Genomic DNA, 24,925 nt, shown 5'->3' with positions numbered 1-24,925 from the left:
CTTCTAATTTAGCTGCTAGGTATTTATTCAGACCTTGCTGACAGTTTTTCTTTACATTTGACATAATCATGAGTCGAACAATGTTTTTAGAATTAAATAAAATATAAAGTGAGGATCAAATATAAACTAGAATCACAAGGTTGCCAGTGGTAGCTAGTAGGCATGCACAGGCATGTGTTGACCAGTTTTGTAGCGCTGATCTTGCATGTCTTGTGTACCATCAATGAATTCATTGCCAGTGCTGCTCATGTGATATCCAAGAAAACCCAGCAGGAGAAATTAAATGCTAAGCAATAAGATTTTGTTGGGTAGGGTGAGCTTTGGAATGCCAAAAACCACTGTGAGTTTTGCCTCCCTCTCCCCCAAAACAATTTTCACTCCCTTGAGGGCTATATCACCTGCAAGAAGAAGCATGTTTATCTGATTGTGTTCTCTTAGAAGTCTAACACATAGGGCCTGTGAAAGCTGCATATTAGAAGGATATAGGGCAGAGGACCAGAAAAAATGCAGGGCATGAACCTTTGGCCTGGAGAGCAGCTCGGGTGGGGCACTGAAACAAGGGGATTGGGCCACTAATGAGGATGGTACCGCAGTGGGGTCAATGCAGGGTTAAGGGCACCTCCTTGGAGTTCTTCTGTCTCTTAGGTTCATTGCATTCCAATAATTTTTATACAATTACCAATTAGTGTTCTATATGCTATCTATTTTGTGGGCTGTGTGCAGACATTGCATCTTGTTCTATTGCCGATATCTAGCACAGTAAAATATTTGTTCATGGACTAGAGAGAAGGCACTGCAGATGGACTTGGGCTACTTTGTGGGCTAGATGAGGGCTGGATCCAACAGGAAAATAGAAGATGTACTATGGGTTGAGACTCCCAAGCCACCATCTCCAAACAAAGCCTTCTCTTTAATATCACCTCATCTACCTCAGCCAAAGGAAGGAAGTCATTATGGAATGCTGACTTTGACCATTTTGCCAATTAAGTATCAAAATAGTTTTAATGTGAAACGTTGGAGTGGGTATCTTTCTAAAATATACTAGTTAACTACTTTTGTTTTTTTGAAACAAATAATGCTGAATGTAATTTACCTTTTGCTGGAGGCTCAAAATCTTCATAAGGGGAATCCATTCTTGAGGTAAGAGGGGCATTTTATCCTGCACCACGCGGTCTGAGAGCCCTCTCGAGTTTTGGCTGCAGTTTCTGAGTTGGCTTTTTTGTCTCCTTTCCTAGCAGGTCAGTGACTGTCACTTTGAGCTGTTGTCGGTGGCCCACTAGGAGCATTTGCTCTCCTCCCTCTCATTTCATGGTTCTCAGATGTTCAGAGAATGATCAGTAGCAAATCTTGTAAACACTTTGTATAAAGTAGGAGAAAGAAACTTCCAGTGAGGAGTTGAAGAGCTCCCTGTGGATAAAATTCCAGAAGAGAGAGAGAGAGAGAGAGAGAGAGAGAGAGAGAGAGAGAGAGAGAGAGAGAGAGAGAGAGAGAGAGAGAGAGCGCTTTAAAGAGACCTATTCTGCCTCTCTTCCTGTTACCATCCAAGTTCTGGACAGGTGAAATGTGCAAATAAGTTTTGTGCTGGATAAACAGCTGGTGGGTGTAACATCTCAGGAGAGTTTATGGAAAGTATACCCATGAGGAGGTTAGCTTTGTCTCAGTAGGCTGTCCAAGTTTCCTTTTGTGGGAGCTCATTCTTGAATCAAGGGCTATAGATTTTCAATTCATAGAAAAAGTAACCCATGGGAGATCTAGGCTGTTTTGTACATTATGGCACGTACCTGTTCAAGTAATTATATCAAGTAGCACTATCCAACAGTGTTTTTTAAAAGTGCTAATTAACATTTGATTGGGAAAATGTAATTATTTGAGTGGGAATTCTGACCCAGATACTTAACTGCTATTCTTAGGACACTTTAAACTTAAACAGACTTTTTTTTCACCAAACATATTAACCAGATATAATATTAGTAGCCATTATACGTGTGAGTACTTCAAATTTTCAGCATTTGTAAAGATTGAGTCCTTGAGTATTGACCCTGTAGCCATTTAACAAAGTGTTCTCAATGTACCACAGCATGTGGCCCCTCTTTTGATGTCAATTCCATGTTTCTAATTTAATTCTTAAATCTTTAATCTTATGTATTACAATAGTATGTATTATGTTGATCGGTCTGGAAATGGAAAACCCTTGAAATGGTGCAAATTCACGATGTGCGAACATCCTGAAAGACAAGAGGAAGGGTAAAGAACAGGAAAAAAGCAGAGAGAGAAAAAAGAATCCTCAAGGGAAATAATAGGGTCTTCGTAAATACATCACCAAATCACTGACACTGACAGCTAAAAAGGTCACGGCCATTTTAACATTGCAGGGGACTAAGTCCAAGTTGCCTTGGAGAAATAATGATCTTTTGAGTAACTCAATATTGTACTTAATATTTGATATTAGGGACAAAAGAGAATCATGGCAGGATTCTGAGGCTGGGCACCTCCTTAGCTGAAAAATCCCTGTGTTCTGGGTATGGGGATCAGGACACTACCACACCTGCCCCTGTGATTCTCAAAATACTTCCCAGGCATCTAAGCCTGTGGCAGGGAGGGGGACAGCAGGCCTCATATGCATTGACAGCAAAACTGACATTAGGTTCAGGCTTACTAGAGCCAACTGCTCAAGCGCAGGTCCCCAAAGGTGAGTTTTGTTGAACATTGTTGGCCTTTCAATGTTCAAGGTGGATATACCATAATTATTTGTTTCTGATTTTAAACAAAAACTTCATGATGCTTTACCATAATATCTCATGACTTCTTTCAACTAGTTGCCACTGACATTAGAAAGTCTAATTACAATGCAGCATTCTGGATCGGAGCTGATTTGGGAAGGCATTTTTAGGGTAATGATATTCAGAATCATTCTTTCCTTTTTATTCGTTCGATGAAGCCACCCTTTAAGATTTATTGTATAAGCTGTGTACACCAAACATTCTCTCACTGGGAAATTCTATCTCCCTTACTAAGAATTTTAACATTATAGTCCCTAAGTATAAGGAAGTGATTCCTGGACAGCATTTGAAGTTCTATTCTGAACAGGCAGGTGTGTGTTCTGTATGGACTGCTCATGTGGGCATAGGGTGAGGGCGCAAGGAAATAGAAGGGCCGAGCAGCTGTGGGAGGAAGGCAGGAGGTGAGAAGGAAAACAGTTATCATCCACTGCTTGCTTTGATTTCCTTGCTAGTCTCTTACACTTGATAAGTATGCGTGGGGTTGGGGGGGTGGCAAAAAACCCTGGAATACATTTATAAAAAATGTGTATTTATTTTTACATGGCTGAACTTCAGTCACCTTCAAAGTACTCTCCATCTGATGCAATACTCCTATTGAGATGTTTTCCCACTGCTCAGAAGTTTTTGAACTCGTCAATCTTGATGCCTTTTAGTGCTTCTGCTGTTTTTTGGTTTACCTCTTCCACATTGGCAAACTGTTTCCTTTTGAGGACTTTTTTCATCCACGGAAACAAACAAACAAAAAATGTCGCTCCAGGTGAGATCGGGTGGATAGGGAGGGTGGGGCATGGGGCCATGCTGTTTTTGGTCCAAAACTGCTGAACACGCAGCACGGTGTGGGCAGGTGTGCTCAAATCACCCATCATGAAATGGGCAAATGCATTTGAAAGAGAGTTCAGAAAAATTCACTGAAATCGAGCGCAGCCTCTCACACCAAGCCAGCTGGGACACTGATGCAGATGGCTTCCTAGAACACTTGCCTAGTGGGTGAAGCCTGTACTGCAAGGGGTCCACCTTCCAGAAAATAATTCCAGGTTTTTTTTGAGTCCCCGTTCATAGCCGTGTATGTAGAAAGTCTTTTGAAAGCCCAGACACCCCGCTGTTAAGGGAGCACTCTGCTACTCTTCCGCATTTGCAGAAGGAAGGGAGGATGTTCACATAAGCTCGGAACCCACTATGAACCAGGCACTATCACACATGCTCTGTGTACTGGGTTGAGTAGTGACCCCCCTAAAATTCATGTCTATCCAGAATGCCAGAATGTGACCTTACTTGGAAATAGAATCTTTGCAGATCTAATCAGGTTAAGATGAGCCCATGCAGAATTAGGGTGGGCCCTAAGTTTGGTGACTGGTATCCTTATAAGGAGAAAGAGATTTGGAGATGCACAGACATACAGGGCGATGTGAAGACAAAGGCAGAGGTTGGAGCTTTGCATTGCAGCCATAAGCCAAGGAACACCAAAGACTGGCAATCACCAGAAGCTAGGAGAAGCCAGAAGAACCTTTAGAGGAAGCATGGCCCTGCTGATGCCTTCATTTCAGACTTCTGGCCTCCAGAACTGTAAGAAAATACATTTCTGTTGTTTTAAGCCACCCAGTTTGTGGTATTTTGTTTACAGCGCACTAGAAACTAAGACACTCTGTAAATAAGGACTTAGGACAACCTGGACAGGCGGGTGCACTTAGATGCCTGGTATAAGATCGAGAAGTTGGGTCTTATTGAGAAAATCCTGTTTCACTGGCAGCACAGATATTTTGTGAGTACCTGTGATTGGGCCTGGCACTTGAAGGTGTATAGATGGCTAAATGTAGCCTTCACCCCAGGAGGCTCCCAGAGTATGTTTACGGAGTCCTCTGTATTGTGTTCGTGTGTGATGGGGTGCTGGCAATGGAGATGGGCTTTCCCTATAGGCCCTGTAAGAGGAGGCTGCTTGTCCTGGGCTGCCTTCATCTGCTTATACACTTGTTTGGTCCCCTCCTCCTCTTTTTGGTGTCTCTTCTTGATTCAAAGAAGATTAATAGGGATAAGCCAACCTGAGGGAATTCAGAGGAAGATGTGTCCCTAGCTGCTGTCACCTGATTCTTTTCTGACCCATAAAAGTTGAGGAGACAATAGCTTAATATTCCCTGCACAGGGTGTGGAGCTCTGGGAGGGCTTTTTAGGCTGGTGACATTTGATGTGGATTTTGAGGAATTTCTCCAGTGGGAAAAGAGAGGGAGGCAGTGCGGATGCATTGGAGGGAAGGCATTTCAGGCTGGGAAATGGGCAAGGAGAGGAGGCGCAGAGAGGCGCTGGGGCTGGGGTAGGGCTGGGGCACCAATGTTAGTAACAGTTAGAGTGTAGGTTGTGTGGCTTTGCGGGGACAGGAGGAGGAAAGGGAGGTTGAGGCCATCATGGGCAGTATTTCTTCTCCTTTCCGCCTTCTCCTAGTTTTAACAGCTTTATTGAAATATTATTGATATACAACAAACAGCACATATTTCAAATGTACAGTCTGATAAGTTTTAGTATATTTATACTGTGAAACCATCACCACAGTCAAGATAATGAACATATCTATCACTCCCAGGTTTTCTTGTACTTTTTATAATCCCTCTCTTCCACCCCTCGCTGACTCCAGTGCCCCTACTTTGTCCTTAGGAAGCCACCGATGAAGTATTTCTTAAAGTGTGGTCCGAGGACCCCCAGGGATCCTCAGTCCCTTTGAGCGGGTCTGAGAACTCTTACCTTTTCTAGTTACATATCTGTGTAAGACTGGATTTTTTTTTTTAATGTGTGTGTACTTCAGAAAAAACAACCTCACAACAAAATGAAAACAAAATGCTGACATGAAAATCCAGCTCTCCTCTAGGAAACCAGATATTGAAGCGATTTGTGAAAATACAGTGTTGCTCATACCTACATTTTTGGTTGTTTGAAAAATAGTTTTTTTAACATAAAATGTGGTTATATTTAATAAAAATATGGTATTTATGCTACCAGGTAATTATTTATGTTAACATGTAGTAGGTCTATTATTGTTTATTTTACATACATTAATATCTGAATATTTAAAACTTCTTGCAATTAGGATTTCTAATAGGATAAATATGGACAGATGTAACCCATATAAACAAAAGCTCTTGTGCTCGCTTCAGCAGCACATATACTAAAATTGGAACGATACAGAGAAGATTAGCATGGCCCCTGCGCAAGGATGACACGCAAATTTGTGAAGCGTTCCATATTTTTTAAAAAAGAAACAAACAAACAAAAAACAAAAGCTCTTTGGGCTCCACAATGTTTTTTTTCAAGAAAATTCCCCTATTTCCCCCCTGCCACCTTTCAAATATTTTTTCAGACACTGAGATCAGAAAGTTTTAGGATTGTTGCTATGGAGGGCTTCGAATGCTATGCCGAGGTTTGTCCAATTTTTTTTCCCTAAGTAGTGGGGGCCTGTTGGAGATCTTTCCAGCAGTAGAGTAACAGGATCTGCCTTGGTTTTGGAAGGAGGCCTCTGGCAGCTTCAGGAAGGCTGAAGGCTATAGGAGTCTAGGCATTAAAAAGGAGGACCTGCTTGAGGGGCGTGGCTACGGGAAGTGGAGAGCAGTGTTCTGCCTTGAGGGGTAATTAGGACAGAGGTACCGTCCCAGGACTTTGTTTTCATAGGATGTGGACGGGAACTGCTCCCCCTCCCCCACCCTCAAGGAAGGGAAGAGCCTCAGGCAGCGGTTAAGAGGGAAGCAGCTTCTGACTCCAGGGTTTTTGGCTGAACTGTGGCAGCTGTTCCAAACTGCTGGGCCAGTTAACTCTGGCACGCGGAATCAGCCACTCCGATTACCACGCAAATATCCAAAACATAAATGTGCTTACAGATTCCTGACGTCCTTTTCAAAATCTTCATAGCATGTTTCTCAGAGACAAGAAGTTTCTCATTGGCCTTTTAATCTCATGGGTTCCTTGTATTGTTTATTCCACTTATCAGACTTTGGGGGAATGTAATGTTTGCATTGCAGAGCCCTGTCTTTGGCAGTGTGTCATCCTAACATTGTTCTTTGGAATGGCCTTAGGTGATTCTTCAGATGCCCAGACATTCTTCTTTTCATTAGAGGAAATCTGTCAGGACCTCTACTTGCCAATATCTCTTCAGCCTTTACCTCCTGTTACCTTTGGACCCTGAGAGCCACCACCACCACCACAATGAAGCCACTAACATTTGATGAGTGCTTCTTCTGTTCTTGTCATGTGTTAGTGCATCGAATCCTCATAAAACCTGTGAGGAACATACTAGTTTTATTTCATTCTACAAACAAGAAAATCAAGGGCCATAGCAGTAGCACTACTTGCCTAACTAAGGTCACATGCCTTGAAAGTGTCCAAGCCAGGAGTTGAATCCAGCCAGACTGGTGCCCAAGTCCTCTGTATTAACCGGTGCACTATGTCTAAAAGCCACACAACACTTATTCCCCCAGTCTGTTAAGAATTAGAGAGACTTACTATTTAGCAGCAGATTTGGAAGAATGATGTACTTAGTTAATTTTTTTCTTGGAGAGAGTACTTTGTTATTCTCTGGAAGTTTACACCTTGTCTATTTTTATTGTCTGTGATGCCATTTAGGTTTTTATGTGGTGGTATTTTTATCATTCTCTTTCTGTTGGCTGTCATTTTTATCTGCCAAACCTATAGCTGATTATCTGTGCTATTTTTTCATTTGACAACTAAAATATTGACAATAAACATCTCAGTCATTGCTTGCAGCTTAGACAAAATGTGGCGAAACACATTTATCGTTAACTCAGTTTTGGAAACGATCTGTCTTCATATTCAGGTGACAGATGCACTTGTAAAGAACTGGTGTTTACAGTGCTGATTCAGATCTCATAGGAAGAATGAGGTGGTCTCTCTCAGCCAAGGGGCCTCTCAGGCAGTGCCTGCCTATCCTTTGAGTGTTTCAGTCTTAATTTGGAGTAATTGCCAGAGAACTCTTTTTTCTGGCCCTCAGCCTAATCAGTATGTTGGTACCAGGTTGCACCAAACCCATGACCGTACACTTACAGAAGTTATGAGATTTGAGCTGCATTATCAAGCACTTGCTTTTAGCAGTCATTTAACGAATATTTACTGAGTACCTACTATGTACCCCTTAGGCACCAGAGTACTGAGTAAGATCGGTATGTTTTCCATCTTCATGATTTATTAGAGGAAACAGAACATCTAAGAGCTAAATATGTGTAAGTAAGATAATAAGAGGAGTGGGGAAGGGCTGCAGAGGAGATGCACAAAATCAAGGGACTTGTCCTGGTCTGTGGGTTGTGAGAAAGCTTCCCTGAGAAAGTGACTTTTTGGCTGGAATGGGATGGATATGGAGGGGTTAGTATAAGGTGAGAAGGGAGGAGGGATTTGCAGGTCGAGGGCTCAGCAGATGTGAAGGCGCATCAGGGAAAGAAACAATAGGAAGAGAGAAGTTTGACAGAGCTGGAGCAGAGCTAGTGAGCAGAGGGTGGCACCACATGATGCTGCATTGAACCTTTTTTGCACAGCCATGGGAAGTCATTAAAGGATTTTAAGCCTGGGGTAACATGATCCAATTTGCATTTGCATTTTGAAAAGGTCAGTGCAGTTACTGTTCATTCCAAAAATAATTATTGAGCATTTACTACATTCCAGGCATTGTCTTCGGTTCTGGGATTAAGTCATGGAATTAAACTGGCCAAAGGGGGGGAAAAAACCCTTGCCCTTGGGGAATTTGCATTTTAGTGTGGGCATGGGGGTGGGGTTGGTCGGGTGGGTGGGAAGTATTTAAGAAATCAACAAGTAAATATAGAAGAGCAACAATGGTCCAGGAGTGTGCAGTGGGGGAAAAGATCGCAATTTATATAGAGTGGTAAGGGAAGGCCACACACAGAATGTGGAATTTCAGCAAAGGCCTGAAGGAAGTGAGAATGGGAAGCTTGAGAGAGAAGAGTGGTCCAGGCAGAAGAGTAGGTGCAAAGGTTCCAAGGAGGATCATTTTGTCCTTAGCGCAGAAGGAGCCCTTGGGTTGGAAGTAAGAGGCAGCGTGGCCAACTCCTGCTGTCTCGGGTCTTTGGCTGGCCTTCTCTCCTTTCACACCAACTTCTCAAAAGGCAGTGAGCACTGTGGTTAAGAGCTTTGGTTTTGTAAAGGAGCAGAGGGAGATTTCAATCCCAGCTATATCACATGTTGGGTGTTTGGGCTTGAGAAAGTTACTTAATCCCCCTAAGCCTCAGTTTATCCATCTGCAGTCTGAGGCTAATAAGAATATGTACCTCACAGGGCTATGATGAGATTGCACGTAGTGTGCTTAAGCATGGTGCCCGGTGCACCCACTAATTGCTAAATAAATGTTGGCTGCTATTGTTGTTATTGTCGATAGTGATTCTAGGAGGTTCTATCAACTTTGCGTTGACAGAGACAGTCCCCAGTCAGTCTCTGGTGAGAGGAGCAAGGGACCATCCACTTCTGAACCCTCACGCTGTGACACAGTCTTCAAGGATGGTGACTGCACCTGCTCACCTCTGTCTTCCCAGAGCCCAGGCTAGTGCCCTGGCCAGAGCAGGCACTGAATACAAGGCAAAAGAGCTTGAACTTGAGCTGGATGTGTAAAGGTTGCTTCAGAGAGTTATGAAAGGTTTTCCCTAAACACACACATCATCCCCACCGAGTAGGCAGTTGTAGAAAAGTGCCAAAGAAGCGAGATCTGGAGTCGTCAATAAGATCAAATCCTAGCCTCACCGTCCTGCTGGCTGAGACTCCGGGTACATTGTTTAATCTCTCTGAGCCAGTTTCTCTCTGTTGACAATTAGAATAATAATATTTGCATTGCAGGTGCTTGTGAAAAGTCATGGGTTATATAGGTAAATTGCCTAAGTGTCTGGCAGTCATTCGTTCCTTCTTCCTGCATTGACTGAATGCCTGCTCTATGCCGGGCTCAGTAGTAGGTGATATAGACTGTGCAGAAAAGTGTTAACATGGCAGGCCTAAATGTGATCCTCTGAAAGGACTGCTTACATGGTTGGTCCCTGGCTGGCATCTGTGAATTGGGATTTCAGAAGGGTTCCTAGCACTCCCTAAATGATAAGATGTCTCACTGTACCTAAACTGTTTGTACAATGTGGTTTATGCTGACTTTGGGGAGCAGGGATTTTAATATGTGCTAGGCAGAGAATGTCTATGAGACCAGCTCCAGAAGATAAACCCTGGGCACTTAGTCGAATGTGCTTCTCTGGTACACAATTCAATTCTGTTGTCACACTCGTTGCAGGGAGAGTTAGGCATGTTTGGTGTGTCTTCCCTGGGAAACGTGCTCCTGGTTTCCCCTGGACTTGTTTTCATGGGCTTTTTCCTTTTGCTGTTTGTGATTTGTATCGTTTGTTTTAATAAATCACAGCTGTGAGTGCAACAATTTGTTGAGTCCTGTTAGTCCGAGCACGTCATTGAAACTGGAGGTGGTCTTGGAGATGTGGACATGTGGATATAGATAAAATTATAAGGCGCATTGTTTGCCCTGAGAATACTCACACTTTAGATAAAAGGTTTAACATGTCAATATTTAGTTACAGTACAGTGAATGAGGTTAGTGTATGCGGGTGGAGGGGCTGGGGTAGCCCTGGGGAGGGGCATTCATTCTAGCCCTGGGGAACCAGGAGAGCTCTTTGAGTTCAATCTTGAAGGGTAATTAGACATTGGTGGTGTGAAGCTGGAGGAGAAGACATTAGACACCATTAAAACCTAATAGGGTCCTCTAAATCATTTTAGATCTGAGTCACTCTTTAAAATTGTTTGTTTAATGGCTTTATGCTCAATCATCAAATGGGAATTGGGGACTGACTGTTGTAAACTACTCTGTTGTGATGCAGGGGCCCAGGAGTGAAAAGAAATGGTCCATACTTTCTAGGGGGTTCTGAAAGTTTATGTGGTGAGGTTTGTTTTCTTTGTTTTAAGATTTTATTTATTTATTTTTAAAGATTTTATTTATTTATTTATTTTCAGAGATAGGGGAAGGGAGGGAGAAAGAAAAACATCGATCTGCTGCTTCCCACATGCCCTGGGGACCTAGCCCACAACACAGCCGTGCCCTGACTGGGAATCGATCCTGTGACCCTTTGGCTTGCAGGCTGGTGCTCAATCCACTCAGCTACACCAGCCAGAGCTATTTAATTATTTTTAGAGAGAGGGGAAGGGAGGGAGAAAGAGAGGGAGAGAAACCTCAATGTGTGAGAGAAACTTCAATTGGCTGCCTCTCACACGCCCCCAACTGGGGACCTGGCCCACAACCCAGGCGTGTGCCCTTTTCGCTTTGCAGGAGGATGCCCAATCCGCTGAGCCACACCAGTCAGGCTGAGATGTTTGGGTTTTGAGGCAGTCATGATGGAAGTTAATGCCTGTGATGATGAGTGCTAGCCTGAGGGCCAGTAGTCAGCAAAGCATTTCCTGAGAGGCAGTATCTAGTCAGAAGGACAGGTATGTTTCTTTTTTCCCCTTTCTTCTTTCTTTAATTTTATTTTTCAATTAGAGTTTACAGTCAGTATTCTTTTGTATTAGTTTCAGCTGTAGAGCATAGTGGTTAGACAGTCATGTACTGTACTAAGTGTTCCCCTGATATTTCCAGTACCCATCTTGCAAGACAGGTAAGTTTCAACCTTGACATGAGAAAGGCATTACAGGAAGAGGAAACAGCATGTGTGAAATGCAGTGAAAAAAAGGACCACGATATCTTTGAAAACAATAAGTAGTTCATTGTATCTGGCGAGTAGCAGATGAACAGGAGGTAGGCAAGAGCTCTATTGAGGAACTGGGAGAGGAAATGAAGTAGGACATGTAGAACAGTTGTTGGGTAGGGTGGAGAGCCAGGAAAGGTTGGATAGCATGAATATGTACTCATACCAGTCCTTACAGTTCTACCATGTTGATCCGGCGTTGGGAGTTTGCCATATGGGAGAAATAGATGGAAAAGGAGTTACAGAAGTTAAGGATATCGGCAAAAGTGATTGAAGTCAGGGACTGCCATATCTAAGATGGAAGGCAAAAGTGACCTAATACACTTCTTGGAGTCCTCAGTCTTCTGACTTCTCTACTTTATTTCTGAGTGCTGAAAAGTGAGAGTAACAGGCTGAGAAAGCTAGTGACAAGAAAATAGGCTATTTGAACTTAAGATTATCAGAGTTGAACTATTCCAGGGGAGTGTAAATTCTAGGGGTCAACAGAAGTGTATGGCGGTAACCTTTGGAGATTAGAAGACCAAGAACTGAGAGGCCAGTGTTGGGTATGTTACTCATATGTACACTGAAGTCCTATAGGGTGAACGAGGAACTTTTGGTGGAGTGGCAGACTGGGAGCCAGGTGCCAAAGCCCCCCATGAATGGGAGAAGTTGCTGAGTCCCAAGGTGACAGTGATGAGAGGCAGAGGGTACTATCACTGCATGGCTGTGAAACTCAAAGGAGAAGGGACATGCTTCCTATAATAGGAATTTACTCTTCTTCCTCTGCCATCTGAATCTCAGTTTGACCTCCTTTGGTCCTAAGGGATAGACATACTTTCAAATCTGTAGAATAGCCAGCCACTCATGCATTCTTCTCATTAGCTGCTCCCCACATCCTCTGCATTTGCTTTGCCCCAGCTTCCTGGTGAGAAAATTTTTCTCATTTTTTAAAAAAGATTTTATTTATTTTTAGACAGAGGGGAAAGGAGGAGAAAGAGAGGGAGAGAAACATCAATGTATGGTTGCCTCTTGTGCACCCCCTACTGGGGGCCTGGCCCACAACACAGGCATGTGCCATGACTGGGAATCGAACCAGCAAACCTTTGGTTCGCAGGCTGGTGTTCAATCCATTGAGCCACACCAGCCAGGGCAATTTTTTCATTTTCCTACAAGAACTTTCCCCAGCTTAACTTCACTAAGCCTCCTATTGGTGTATGCTTGTGCTTGCATGGGGAACCTGCTTCCAAAGGCCAGACAACCCTGCCTTTGCAGAGTTGCTTTGTTATTTACCAGTATTATTTCACAAAGTGTATTCCATGAAAATACTAGTGCTTAGCAGTGATGGGTTCCATGGTGAAATATTGGAGAACCGATATCCCGTTTTTAGCGATTAATAATCTACATTAGTATATGAAGATCCTGAGAAATTTTGCAGTAGGGAAACCTTTGGGTAAGTTAGCATTTCGCAATGTGTTTGATCACTGAAGCCCTTTTTTTTTCCCACTTAATCCCCATCAACAGGGGATGGATATGTATTGTAAAGTGCTGGTCAATTGTCAGAAAAGAAGTATGTAGATTCCCCCCGTCATTTGTCTAGAGGAGGTACATATTGCAACACTGTAATATTTTGATTCTACTACTATCCCCAAGTTGAAATACCATGAATTACTACATTTGGTTAAATTAACACATTGAAATATTTTGTTTAGACTGCCATTCTTATGTTAAGTGGAAACATTAGAAAATTAACTAACAGCGTTTCATTCTCCTTTGGAAGAATTCCCATAACTAAGATTAGAACCTAAAAAAGAAAATGAACATTTTCAGAGTCCTCTTGCTCTTATTTTAATTAAAAATTACAGCATAAATTTGAAACTAATCACATTATTTACTCTTAAGGTAGTGATAATATTTCTTTGCAAATGCATGTGAATCATTCATAAAATTTAATAATATTTCTGGGTTTAGATATATACTTTGTAAATATAAAAAGACAAAAGTACTAAAAAACACTTTACAAAGCCATAATGGAATGTGAAATAGTGGAAATTAACAACATACTCCTTTAAATAACACCTTGATTCTGAGAGAAGTACAGAACCCAGTAACCCAAATTTTTTCCATTAAGGAAAACAAATATAAATATGAACATATCAAAGTAATGTAAGGTGTTGCCAAAGTGATACTTAGAGGAAGATGCGTTCTTCCAGGTGTTTATGTTGCTAAGCAAGGAAAGGCAAACACAATGAATTAAGCCTGCATGTAGATGCTTTAGAATAGGAGCAATGTCAGAAGCCAGAAAGTGGGCAGAAGGAAGTAATAATAGCATAGATAGATAAACTGAAGAAAAGCTGATAAACCCTATAGGTGATTTTTGAAAACCAATGAACAACGACTTGCCTAACTAAAAGAAAGAAAACACAGATTCATTCAATTAGAAATGAGACAGGAGATCTGACAACAAATGTAAAAGACTAAGAAATTTGTAGAGTAACATTACCCTCCACTGTATGCTAATAATCAGATAAATCAGAGCTGGAGAGAATGACTCTTCACAAAATTATAAAATATAAAAACTCATGCAAGGTTAAAGGGAAACATGGGCAGAACAATTACAGTGGAAGCAACAAGAAGTCATTGAAGTCTTGCCATGAAACCCACATAAGTCATGAGTATTTGGACACAACACATTCATAAAAAGACCTCAAACTTTGAAAGCCATAATATTTTTTGACTGTCTGCTAGGGCCTAGATCATTTACACATACACATACACATACCACATCGAAGTTTTGATCTATATAGTGATTATATATGGGCATTATTAGTAACACTAGTTTACAGTTTATATAATAGTTTCTGAAAAGCTAGATGACTTACTTAAGTCACACAGCAAATAAATGGTAGAGCTAGGATTTGAACTCAGATCTTTCTAGCTACAAATGTAAGAATTTTCCCTATATTATACTTTCTAAAAGTAATGAAAAAAAAATCACATCTTTCCTAAATTGTTTTTAAATGTTGAGTTGATGCTGCTTTACTGAATTCTAAGTTTACTTTTTTTTTTTTGCAAAATATAATTTCAATCTCCAAATTGAGGAAAAAATTATAGGTCAATTTGACTTATGGCTATTCGTTATTTAAATAAATATAAATAGAAAATCATTCTTTTAAAATATTATCTGATCAAATGAATTTAATCCAAGAGCATAGGATAAGATGATAAAATGAACATTATTGTGACAATATATGATGTTAATATGAAAACATAGTTAAAATAATATTTATCTTAGTAGACATTGAAAAGGAATCTAAGAATGGAACAACTCTTGTTTGACAATGATTTTAGTAACCTGAAGAAGAATATGATTTTTACATATTTTAATATAAGACCTAGTACTATCTTTCACAGAGAAAAGAGTTCTCATAAAAATAGGAAAAATTACAAATGACAGAGGTAGGCTGAGTTTCTACTATTTTATTTAAACATTGTAGTAGAAATGCAAGCCATAGTCATTGGTAAGGAAAAAGAAATTAGATGAATACCATCATCATTGAAAGAAAGCCATGCCTTTATTCAATCTAAAATAGAAGGCCTACCACTTACTGTATGTGAGACATTGTGATAGGTACTTGGGATATACCCCAGAAAAACTAGCCATATCTAAAACATACAATGTCACCATATACTAGTTGATATAAATGAGGTTAACATCATCTTGAAATTCAGGGCAAATGAACACAAATAGTTATGTTTTTGTAGTTGCAAACAACTGAAGAATATAATAAAGAAGATAATTCATTTGCAATGGAGACAAAAATACATTAGAACGAGGGCATTAATTTAATTTGGAACATGAGATTTATTTAAATAATCCTAAAGGGAGGAATCAAAGGCATTAAATAAATGAAGGGAGAGATACCTTGCTCTAGTTGAAGAGAAAATATATGGGGAAGATTCCTGTATTCCCTGAACTAGTATAGAGTGTCAGTGCATGCCAGTTAAAGACCTGGTGGGATACTTTGTGAGATGTGATAAATTGCTGGCAAAATTCATCTAGAAAAATAGGCAGAAATCCTAAAGAGTTTTGGATTTAATCATTGAAAGTTATACTTTCTATCTAAGGTAGTCTCTTTTTCCATAGCCATTTCCGAGCAACTGTGCCTGACTCATAGAAGGTTCTCTATAAATATTAGTTGAAAGAAGACAGGAAGGTATCCTTATTGTAGGGATTTGAAAATAAGCTAGGGACTGACTAGTGGCTTTCCACAAGGTGTCAGAGAGCTGATGAAAAGGAACATTGGGGACTTGGCCTCATCTTTAAGCAAGCAAGGCAGGAATGGTCATAGGCAGAAAAGATGAGAATGTTCCAGGATCTGATAGTCGGCATGATGACATTTTTCTAGCAGAAAAGGGACCTACCTGGCTGCTATCTTTCTGCCTGGGCCTTTTCTCAGCATGTGGAATGTTCAGGCAGTGCTGCCATGACACTTGGGAACTCTCACTCATTGGTCACCATCTGCATAAAGCAAACTTCTCAAAGAGAGAAGTTTGAACATGAAGACCAGTCTGTATCTCATTGCTTTCTGCTGCTGCTTTGGGTCTGCCCCCTTTATTTTTCAGATACAAGGAATACTCCATTTTTTGAGGCTCATCTCTGGTATGAGATCTTTCTCAAATGCCCCTAACAAAGACCTCTTTCTGCTCCCCACTTTTGCAATAATTTACTCGTTTCATGAAAAGCCTAAAGGAAGCCACATTAACGCCCGTGTGGGCATGCCTAACAGATATTGTGGATTCGATTCCAGACCACCACAATAGAGTGAGAACTGCAATAAAGCAAATCATAATCTTTATCCTGCCGGAGGGCCTCGTCTTCAATTTGTAAGAAATACAACATTTGTGAAGTGCAGTAAAGTGAAGCACAATAAAACAAGGACTGCCTGGACAGGCACGCCTCTTCCACCAAATTCCTTGAGGGTGAGATTTAGGCCCCTTCTCTCTTTTCTTCACAGCATCACTTCCCAATCTGGTCTGGTCATCAAAATCATTTGAGGAGATTTTGAAGTGTTATATATCTCTGACCGTGGTTATTCTGATTCAGTAGACCTGGGAGGTCTAATATATGATGACTATATTGCATTATGTTATATATTACATAGTATTGCATATTATATTACATTATATATGTATGTATGTATGTACACATGTATATCCCGGATTATTTTGCTGAAAAACCAGATTTGGGAATTCTGGTTCCATAGCATCGAAGACAGTATCCCCACCCAAACTGGGTTTGGGGAATGAGGTAGGTGTCACGAAGGTAGGAAGCATAACTCCGGCGACAAGAGCTAGTGACCAGGGCCAGGGCAGCACCAGTGTCCCTGATCCCCAGGGTGATCTGCTGCTGATACTGAGCTTTTTAAGCTCCTGCCCTGGGTGGATTGCATTCCTGACTGCAACTAGGCTGGAACCCAGGTTAGGGTAGGGGAGTGCCTGTGAGACCAGCCTGAGGAGAGGGGAGAACTGAGGCCAGAGGCCCACGAAGAACCTTCAAAGCATGGTGAGGACTTAAAGTGACATCAAACCACAAACCAAGGTGAAAAGGGATCACAGCACTGGGAACCTTTTTAAAGTCATGGAACACTGCAGAGCCCTTCTAATGTGCTGAGGCTTGATGAGGAAATAATTACAGGCACACTCCTAACTCCTGAGTTGGGGGGAGGTGGCCACAGCTGGCTTATTTGCTTCTGAAAGGTGATCATAGATCTCGAAGTTACTGAATCCTGTTTCAGCATAGCTTCCAAAGGATGTGCTGAAAAATGAATTATGGTGTGTTTGACATATTGTTCCCCTAAGCCCTCCTGACTCCAGGGAGTGCTGGCCGTGGTTGTCTGTGGTGGCGGGTAGCCTCAGCATGCCACGTGTGACTGACATACTACGTAAGTGCCACAACATGAAAAAAGGTTGAGAAACATCACTGGGCCCATTCCTTGTTGGCCTTTTCTTTTTTTTAAAGATTTTATTTATTTATTTATTTTTAGAGATGGGAAGGGAGGGAGAAAGACAGGGAGAGAAACATTGGTGTGAGAGAAACACCAATTAGTTGCCTCTTGCATGCCCCCTACTGGGGACCTGGCCCACAACCCAGGCATGTGCTCTGACCGGGAATCAAACCTGTGACCTTTTGGTTCCCAGGCTGGCACTCAATCCACTGAGCCACACCAGCCAGGCCCTTGTTGGCGTTTTCTTTAGTGCTGCACATTTGTGTCCACTTCCATCTCTATAGCACCAGACTGGTGGCATACAACATTTTTCTTGCTGAGGATCCTTGAGAGACAATACCACTCCAGTGGTTAATGGTGCTCTGATTCTCAGGAGGGAAAGGCCACGATCTGGATCTCTCCAGAGTGGATATGTTTTCAGAAACGTCTCCAGATTACTCTGAAATATCTTCCTGGGGCCACGTTCGTAATCCCTGAGCATCACTACTTCCCAAGGAGAAGAGCACTTTCACTCCTATGATTTCCTTATTTCTTTTGATCTAGCAGCATTATCCTTTCCAAATTCTAGAGAAGGAAGCTGAGGCCCCAGCTGCCCAAGTTTCTCACGATTAGAAAGTAGGGGGGCCAACAGTGACACCCGGGTCTTCTGACTCCAAGTCCAGTACCACTTTCTGTGGCACTGTGCCCCATTCCTGATATTAAGATGAGTACCTGAGAAAAAAATGCCAAGGTGAAAAATCAGGCACGTAGACAGGCTGGCAGACCTGTATGAAGGTAGTACTGAAGTCATGGTGGGTTTGGTTGGAGGCTAGGCTGGAGCTGGGTGTGGTCAGCTGGAGTGAAGCTGGTAAGAAGACCCAATGGCCTGATGCGGCCCAGCCAACAGACCCCTGGGCAAGCTGTGCTCAGAGCTGAAAATTGCCTTTAGGCTCTGAGCCTGGTGGGTGAACCTTTTGTGCAAGCAGCAGGGGCAGGTTTTACTGTTCTGCCGCTGTCTCTTCAGCTACTCTTGTCTGTTGCAGAATACCTCCCTCAAACAGTCATAATTCTCGCTGAAGGGCCATGACTCTGCCTTCAACAAATGCCACGGTGATTGTTGAGTGGTGGGTGGTATAGCTTTGTGTCACATTCCAAATATAGGACAGCCAGGCCTGTTCGTTCCAGCAGGATTTATTTAGTACCAGTTTTTGGGTCAAGCCCTGTGTGCTGGGTATTCAGGATCCATAGATGAATGAGCCACAGTCCCAGAGAGGTCACTCTCCTGGGTTTCTGACAGATAGTGCTAACCCAGTGCGATTAGTGCTTCATAGGGGCACAGACTGAGTGCAAAGTAGAGGTAGGATGCATGTAAGAGGAAGGGTCCAATTCCCTTGGAGTACTGGCAGGGTGAAAAGGTCTGGGAACATTTCCTGGAGGAGAGGATTCTTGACCTGAATTTTTAAAAGATAAATAGGATTTCTTGATGTAGGAGAGAAAGGGGAGGAGGGCATTCTAGGGCAGGGATCTGCACACTTTTCCTGTAAAGGGTCAGACAGTAAATGTGTTAGGCTTGATGGGCCATGCAGTCTCTATCTCAGCTACTGACTTCTGCCTTTTAGTGCAGAAGCTGCCATAGCTGACTGCCAAGTATGCCCTGCCATATAAGGTGCTGTCCTGATTTGAGGTGTGAGGAAACGGGGGACCATGGTGTGAAGTGAGTTGCTCAAAGGCCAACCAGTACCTGTGTTTTAAGCACCTCACGTGAACACGTGAGGGCCCAGACACAAGGGGATTCAGGCACTGGTAGCTGGGGCCACAGGTGCATGTGGAATATGGCATGCGGATGAGCTGGAGGAGGTGGGCCTGGGCTGGTGCTAGCACTTGAACCTATTGTTACCTTCTACCCTTGTTCTTTTACACCTACTGGACTGCGCCTTTCCAAGGCCTTGATTCTGCAGCAGCTGTTGGCCTGTCAGCTACACATCTTCATTCGCACCGGCTCCCCTAACACAGGACCTGGCACTGAGGAAGTGCTTAGTTCATGTTTGCTTAATTGATTAACCTGGGATTCCGCTAAGGGCTATGGATCATTTAAAGCACTGTTTATAATACAACTGGAAAAAATTCTTTAGCTCTTTCCATTTGTTTTAATTGATGTAACGTACTGCTCATAAAAATGAAGACATTCAACTCTATGGAACTGCATCATAAACATAGGAACTCTTCCAGATTATACTGGCGTTTCCCCAAAGGGAAAAAATATTTTTCATTCTTAACTAATTATTTTTAAAATGAATGGCAGGTGGAACACTACAAAATCCATAATTTTGCAAGCTGAATAAAGAACTGAACATCTTTTTCTTGCCAACAAAATTTACTGGTGTTAATGACAACAGTTTTTTTTTTTTCCTGAATCAGATTGAAGACATTTATGAAATAATCAGTCCTAAATATGAATATTCCCCTAGGGAGGCTGTTTCTAAGGAGACTTAAAAATACCCCTGAAGTCAGATGTATAGCAATTTCTATTCCTGTGACTTCCCCTCCCCACTTGCTTCTGTGATGAATTTCAGTTGGTTTGGTTCTTGTTCCATGTCATGACATTATTGCCTTATTAATGTTGAAGAAAAAGAGTTTTTTTTTTTTTTCTGTGTCAAGGACAGAAGTATAAAATGTATGTTATGTGATTTTGGTCACTGGATTCTTGTTTTAGAGCCAGAGGACATGTCCGCTGTCCATGTAGCTGGGGTGAGACTTAGCAGTAGCACCTTCTCCACAGGGGATATCTGTAAGAGAGTTCCATTTGGAAGCCAGCCCACTCTCAGCCTGCCCTCCACCTCCAGCCTTAGTGTACTCCCCTGTACCATTTGTCTTTCTTGACTTGATTGTGGTTGTAACAGCAAGTACTTCATGAGCACCAACTCTGGGCCTGGCTGCATACAAACATGCTCTCAGTGGAGCCTCATGAAAACTTTGAGAGTGCCTAGCTCTTATTCCCACTTTCCAGATGAGGAAACTGAGACTCCAAGGGGTGAGGAGAACTGGCCAGGATGATTCTGAGTGGAAGCTGCAGAGCTCTGACTGGACCCCAGAAATTTAGTCTCACTCCGGGGCTTGCGTTGTTGTCATTTCAGCGGTTGGCCCACTTGTGGAAGGAAGTGCCTGTGCTTAGCTGTAGTTCCTGCACTGCAAGGCACATATGATATCTGGACTTTCAGAACAGTGTAAGAGAATAGAGTCTGGGAATCAAGGCCTGTGAAGGTACTGAAGGGAGAAGTATTAGCTAAACTCCTATGTGATGGGCTTTATCTGCGAACAGATTTCTGTGTTCATTGATTCATTGTTTTAATCGCCTCCTATTTACCCCATTGGTGAGGAAGAGGTTTGTGCTCTAGGGCTATGGGGATGCCCCCAGCACAGTGGCCCCCAGCGTTTTTAGCACCAGAGACTGGTTTGGTGGGAGATGGGTTGGAAGGGCGGTGTGACAGCAGGAGGCAGACCTCGGGTGAGCTTAACACCCTTGTCGGCTCCGGATCAGGGATGTGGGGAGGAGACTGGAGGTGGAGCTCACACGAGCTTCCCTTGGGGCTGGTTCCTAACAGGCTACAGACCACTGGCCCAACACACAACATCTGCCACTGAGCAGATGAGATGGACAGCAGTTTATTAGTCGCAAAAACTCACAGCCCAGGGCAGTAGGACACCATACTGTCTGCAGGGCCGCACATTCTCCTCTCACTTCCTGTGTTCCTGACTGGCCCCAGTGCTTCCTCATGTGGCACCTTGTGTAGCGTGCTTCCTGCTTCTAGAGGTCTCTCAGTAGTATAACAACTTTTTTTTTATGACAGTCACTTCCTTGTCTGCATGTCATATTACACTTGATTAAAACAAATCCAGGGTACCATTAAATTAGGCCTAGAGTGGTAACTGCCTTGCTCATGGTCACACAGGCTTTGATAGAGCCACATCTGGAATTCAGATCTCCCAAAATAGAGACATATGCTGCTTCTTTTATTCATATGGTTGCTTATTTTACAAACAGTGCAGAGGTGTTGCTATTAAGAAAGCACCTTAAACATTTAAAATCCTGTTTGATCTCTTCATGGAGGATGAAAATCGGTAACTCATTCTGTGTGAGGCTCTATGGATGAGGAATAGAAGGAAATACAATAAATTATAGTGATGTCAGAATTGTAACATTAGAAGCCCTTGGAGAAAATAAAAACAACACTAAATGATTATATGCTTCTCCCAGTTCTACTTGCTACTTTGAAATGGTACTATTGCACGCAAAGAGTCATCCTTACTTGTCAGGAGAATGCCACTTGAAATTATTAGTGAGTAAGGTTATAATTGTATGTTTGTGGTTTAAAAATGAGTAATATGCTCGTCATTTTTCCCTGCCTCCTGTGCCTTCATTAGTCATCTGTGTTTCAGTAGTGAACCTGGTTGTCAGTTTAGGCCCGACTTTAGGCTGGGGCTCTAGGGGCAGGGGCCTGTGTCTTCCAGCTGACCCATCCTCACGGGGCCTGGAGGGCTGGGAGGCCCAGGCTGGCAACTGCCCTGGGGACATGATCAGAAGTACCTGAGGTCAGGATCCAAGTAGACCTCCTGGAGGAAACCCCCTGGGGGCCTGTAGCAATGTATGTCGAAAACCTAAAATGCTTTTTTTTGGGGGGGGGTGGCTAGAAGTTGCTGGTTTTCGTTGGTAGTATATAGTAAAGGCTATATAGCTGGGGAGACCCAAGAGAGCTCATTTTGCAGTGTTGGCTACAGTGTGGTGGTTAAGAGCATGGGCTTTGGAGCCAGACCACTTGGATTCCAATCCTAGTTCCTCTTCTTATTGGCTGTGTGACCTCAGGCAAGTTACTTAACATCTCTGAATATCTAGTTCCTTATCTGTAAAAATGGAGAAGTGTGTAAGAGGCAATGCAATACAGGGACTTGAAGACAACATGGGAGCCAGACTGCCTAAGTTCAAACCTAGCTGGATAACTTACTAGTTGCTGAGCCTTGGCAAGTGTCCTAACCTCCGTGTCCCACTTGCCCCATCTGTAAATTGGGGATGGCAATGATAACAGGGTCTTTGGCAGGGTTCAATGAACTAACCTGTGTCAAGTAGTTAAAAGGGTTCCTGCCATATGGAAGGGCTATTTAAATGTCTGCTATTATGATTGCTAGTTCCTTTTTAAAAAAAAATATTTACCTTTTTATTGTTCAAATACATTTGTCTCCATTTTCCCCACCACCACTTTCCCCTGCCCTACCTACCGCTACCTCCCACCCTCAATCCTTCCCCACTTTGGCTTTGCGATTGCTGGCTCATTTCCATTAGTAGCCTAAGGCAACATGGACTACAAGAGTAGCAGACCCCATGTGCTTCAGAATTCAGAGAAACCAGGGAGCTTGGAAAGCTGGGGGCTCAAGGAAGGCATCACTGAGCAGGCAGACCCTAAGGACACTGCATAGGTTGGTGGGGAACAGCTCAGCCGTGGGGCATATCAGAACTGGGTTTGGATCCCTGTTCAGCCACTTGTGAGCTGAGTGACCTGCAGCAACTGATGTCACCTCTCTTTGCCTCAGTTTCTCTGCAGAATGGAGATGATAACGTTACATCCTTGGGAGGATTGTATAAACAAATAGACTTAAAGTGCCTGGCCCATGGTCAGTGCTCAGTAAAGGAAGATGTTTAGTAATTACTATTCACGTTCATGGTGGCAGTGAGTGGCAGGAGTAACTCATTGTTCTCAGGCCAAGGACGAGCTGCCAGTGTGAAAGGTAGACAAGGACCTGGGCGCTTCAAAAGGGAGAAGTTTAGGTACCGGCTAAGGCTGAGAAGTGAGAAACTCCCCACGAGCAGCCGTTTGGATTTCCTTGGCAGGAATCTATAGTGGGAGATGTGGTTTAAACTAGAGAGTAAAGGGTACTGGATACCAGGTAAGGAATTTTGTTTTTATTTTGCTAAAAATAGAAGCTATAAATCGTTGAGTAGGTGGTCTAGCGGTTTCAGGGAGATTCTGTTGTTTTGCCTAAATGTCAAAAGCTCTACTACTAGAGCAGATCTGAGGCGCCTTTTCTGTCTGTCGCCTCCTTTGTGGATTCTCCCCATTTTCCAGTATATATACTTCTGTAAAGGGGTAATCTGCTGCTTGCCTCTGCTCAAGCAGGATGCCTGCCTACTCTTCCAGGAAGCCTTCCCAGATTTTTCCAGCTGCTGTACTCCTTTCCTTCTGTGGCTTCCTACAGCACTGTGTAGCCTCCAGAGTCTCTTATCCCAGCTTACCTAGTGGAAAATTGTTTATGTTCTCTCCCCATTTCATACAAACCTGGGGAGCCCAGAGAGAACCTGGATGGACTGTACCTTGTTTTTCTCTAGACCTCCTTGATCCCTTACTCTCAACCCCAGCTTAGTTCCTTACACCAAGGAGATATGAAGAGAATTAGATGCGTGAGGAATCTGGCAAGGGGATGCTTCATTGAGTAGATAAGTGGGTGGTGATTGTTGGAGGGTGAGGTAGGGTGCTCATTGTCTGGGGCCTGAGCAGCAGAGGGGTACCACCCCAGACAGCCGTGGGATGTAATGTACGTGTGCAAGGATGGGGTGGGGTGGCTGTCTTCCTTTCTGCTTATGGCTGTGCTTCTCATCTAAAACATGATAGTAGGAGGACTTAACTCAGACGGTTATATGCCTTTCTGGACAGTAATGGGCTTCTTGGGATAGGGAAGAAGTACTTGATTTAGTTTCCGATAATAGCTGGGGATTAGAGCAGTAGTTTTCCCACTTTTTTAAAGTAGCAGGGCCCTTTATTCAAATGAAATTTTAAACTTTAGCTAATAGATGGTTGGATAAATATAGATAGACAATAGATAGGAAAGAGTAACCTTGGACAAGACATACTCCCTCTGGACCTTGATCTCCTCTGTACTCTAAGGGTAGTGCTTAATCTAAATTTCTCAACCACTGACATTTTAGACTGGATCATTCTTTGCTGTGTGGGACTGTGCTGTGCATTATAAGATGTTCAGTGGCATCCCTGGCTTCTACCCACTAGATGCCAGTAGGATCCCTCCTGCCCCCACCTAAGGTTTAACAACCAAAATGCCTGCAGATGTTGCCAAATGCTCCCAGGGCTCCAAAACCATCTCAAGTTGAGAAACAATGGGCTAAGTGGTCTCCTGCACCTATTTTGTCTCCCTTTTTATGTCCTAAGTGGTTAGTCCTAGGAGGTTCATCTTATGTTCTCAGTTAATAGTAGCTGTTCTTATTGTTATATGCTTCTCTTTATTAGTCCTAGCTTGGCTATTCTCTTCTAATACTGGGACTGATATTTTTAATGTCCACTTTGGTAGCATAGCTCATCTTAGGAAGCAAAATGGCCTGCATTGCTTTCTTATTAGCAGTCCCCAGAGAAGTCTAGCCATCCGTAATCAGGTGGTTGCCATGGTGGAGATGGGAACA

The 24,925-nt window shown here is 42.8% G+C and overlaps 1 protein-coding gene and 1 non-coding gene across 3 annotated transcripts in view; both read left to right on the top strand.

The window, feature by feature from the left end:
* FGF13 (fibroblast growth factor 13) overlaps positions 1 to 24,925 on the top strand; it is a 497,959-nt gene that overhangs the window by 64,117 nt on the left and 408,917 nt on the right. The window lies entirely within an intron of this gene.
* LOC129075564 (U6 spliceosomal RNA) lies at positions 5,908 to 6,014 on the top strand. Its single transcript, XR_008529659.1, has one exon. It is a non-coding gene; the product is annotated as a U6 spliceosomal RNA (small nuclear RNA).

Source organism: Pteronotus mesoamericanus, unplaced genomic scaffold, assembly GCF_021234165.1.
Source record: "Pteronotus mesoamericanus isolate MK-2021 breed Mesoamerican mustached bat unplaced genomic scaffold, CSHL_Meso_final contig_55, whole genome shotgun sequence".
NCBI lineage: Eukaryota > Metazoa > Chordata > Mammalia > Chiroptera > Mormoopidae > Pteronotus > Pteronotus mesoamericanus.
This window is presented reverse-complemented; position numbering and strand designations above follow the sequence as displayed.